This window comes from Elephantulus edwardii, unplaced genomic scaffold (genome assembly GCF_000299155.1).
Source record: "Elephantulus edwardii isolate Elephantulus edwardi_28Jun2011 unplaced genomic scaffold, EleEdw1.0 scaffold00095, whole genome shotgun sequence".
Classification (NCBI taxonomy): domain Eukaryota; kingdom Metazoa; phylum Chordata; class Mammalia; order Macroscelidea; family Macroscelididae; genus Elephantulus; species Elephantulus edwardii.
In genome coordinates, this window is record NW_006399845.1 from 12,579,484 (window position 1) to 12,582,281 (window position 2,798).

At 43.5% G+C, this 2,798-nt stretch overlaps 1 pseudogene; it reads right to left on the reverse strand.

Moving 5' to 3' along the window:
* Positions 1-230: 230 nt before the first annotated feature.
* Positions 231-823, reverse strand: LOC102869758 (annotated as a pseudogene).
* Positions 824-2,798: the final 1,975 nt, after the last annotated feature.

The following is a 2,798-nucleotide window of genomic DNA, read 5'->3' on the forward strand; positions in this document are numbered from 1 at the left end:
ACAACATTTTAAACACAGAACAGACAATGGAAAGACAAAAGCATTCATCTTATTATAAACAAGTTACACTCTCACTGTCTTCAAACATTATTGCACGTTTAATGTCATAGTTTCAAAATGCGTGCTTCAAACAATCTGCAGATTACTACAGTTTGACAAAGAAAACGTAGAGTAGACGCTGGGCTGTCCTCAATGGTTTATTAGGGACACACTTTACAAACCCCACGTTCTCAGCGGTAACGGTGCAGCTGCACGGTGCTGCGCCTCTTCCAGGCGGCTTGGAGTGAATCACCAATGGTGTGGTGGAACTTGTCGTCCTTGGCCAGGCCTCGGCTCTTGCGTCCACATCTCCCAGCGTTTGTGGACAGGCTTTGAGATGCATTGGGTGTCGAGATTTCTTCTAATTGCCTTATGGAATGGATCAATGAGGATAACCTCAAAGAACTTGTATGTGGAATCTTCACCCACCCAGTAAGAATTCAGGACCCTCAGGGCCCCACAGTGGCGGCCAGCTTCTTCCTCAGCTACAGACTGGTGTCGAACCTGAGCTGGTTCACGCTGTGGTGGACAGGTTTGCCTTAGGTCTTTCCTTTAGGGACCCGGCGTTTGCAGCCACCCAGCGAACTCGAATCCTGGGAGTGAGTAACCTTGCTTGGCCTTGTAGCCCAGCCTGCGCGCCTTTTCCGGACGCGTGGGGCGCGGGGCCTGGTGTAGTGCTGCCCGAGAGCTGTCCGTACCGCCCGCAGCGCACCAGCAGGAGGAAGCGCATCACGTCGGATTGCTTCTTCTGCCACAGCTCCTGGAGGTGCGTGTAGGCGCCCATCTTGGGTCACCCTGATAGCTGTAGAATTTTAACTTTTAATTAATTCTGATTAAGTTAAATATAAAAACCTACATGGCAAACATGCTGGACAGGACAGCTCTGGAGAATTCAGAAAGACAAATTTTTATTTTGTCTGTACAATGAGAATAAAATCTGCCTCACTTTTCAGAGATGTTTGGAACAAATGAGAGAATTAAAGTGAAAGACCTTTAACCATAAAGAGAGACAGCAGTGTGAACCGGGCTGCCTTATTGATATTTTATAAGTATTTTTAAAAAATGTTACTATTTATCTTTAATGGCCCTTGTTGGGCTGTTTTCACTTGATTCATTCTCATTTCTAGACCTCTCATTTAATTCCAAGTTCTTCTGGTGGGGCTGTGTCACAGTTGGATCTCCACAACGAATGGCTTTCATGTAGCCGAGTGTTCACATTTTTTTTGGTTTTTTTGTTTTGAGTGTTCACATTTAAGTAAATGAATAAAATATCTAGAGTTCAGAAGGATTCTTGGCAGTAAGATTTGTTGTTGTTGTTAGGTGCCGTCAAGATGAGTAGGTCTCATAGCGACCCTAGAACAGGAGATCTGAACGTTGTCCTATCCTGTGACATCTTCACACTTCCTGACACACTAGAGCCCATTGCGTCAGTCACCATGTCAGTCCACCTGGATTTTGCCGACCCTCAACGCTTTGCTTTCAAGCTTTATGTCCCTTTCCAAGGAATAGCCTCTCCTAGTAATATGCCTGAAATATGTGAGGTGAAGCCTCATCGTCCTTGCCTCCAATGAGCACGCTGGCTGCACCCTCTCCAAGACATATTTGTTTTGCTGTTGGCTGTCAATGGGATGTTCAGTGATCATCTCCAACACCACAGCTCAAAGTCTTCTTCTGTCATACTTATTCACTGTATGAATCAGCTCTCAGTTATTCACTGTATCAGCTCTCAGATGCATAACAAGTGATCAGAAAGACTATGATCTGAATCAGACGCACCTTAGTCTTCAAACTGACATCATTATTCATCAATAATTTGGAGAAGTCTCTAACTTCAGTCTTTCCTAGTTTCCTTATTTCCTGACTGCTGGTACCAAGGGTGTTGATTATGGATCCAAGTTAGAGAACATTGTGGACAATTTCAATCCCTTTTCTATCCATCACGTTTTCTATCAGTCCAGTGAAAACAATCTTTGTCTTCTAGACATTGAGATGCAATTTATATTGAAAACTGCATTCCTTGATCCTCTGCTATGAGTACTTCAAATGCTCCTCACTTTCAGCAAACAAGGTTGTGTCATCTGCATAATGCAGGTTATTGATGAGGCTCCCTCTGGTTTCTCTAATTATTTACTCAGCGTACAGATCGAATAGGCATGGAGAAAGAATACAATCCCGGAATTGATGGGATACTGGTGAGCCTTGGAGGTGAGCCTTGGATGTGCTCACCGGTAAGATCTGAGCTGTCTGGTAAAAACTGAAGGATCCCTGTGATGCCATTATTAAACTATCAACTGCTAACTAAAATGTTGGTGTTTTGAACCCACCAGTTGTTTCAGAGAAAGAAGATGTAGCAATTTCCTTCCATAAAGATTTCAGCCTTTGAAATTCTGTTGGATCTTATAAGATCACTGTAGTAGCCATGGGCTTTGTTTGGATGAAAAATGAAGAGGCAGGACAATATGATGGTGAGACAGACCACGTGCTTCCTACGCTAAACATTTTAGAACCACCCAGAGAGAGAAGGAAGTGAATTCCTGATCCTTGGATTGCTTTCCCACAATAGTATAGTAGGCCTGTGAAAGATGAATTAAGAAGGGCTGATCTTAGGAGAAATGATCTATTCAACACATTCTGCTTGTTAAAGAAGGCCACATTGATCATATAAATTTCTGCCTAGCCAGGGCTCTGCGGTGCGTGCTGTGGTTTCCTTTGATTTGATTGATAGTGGCATTGTTGAAGGTTATTCCTCACACTATCTA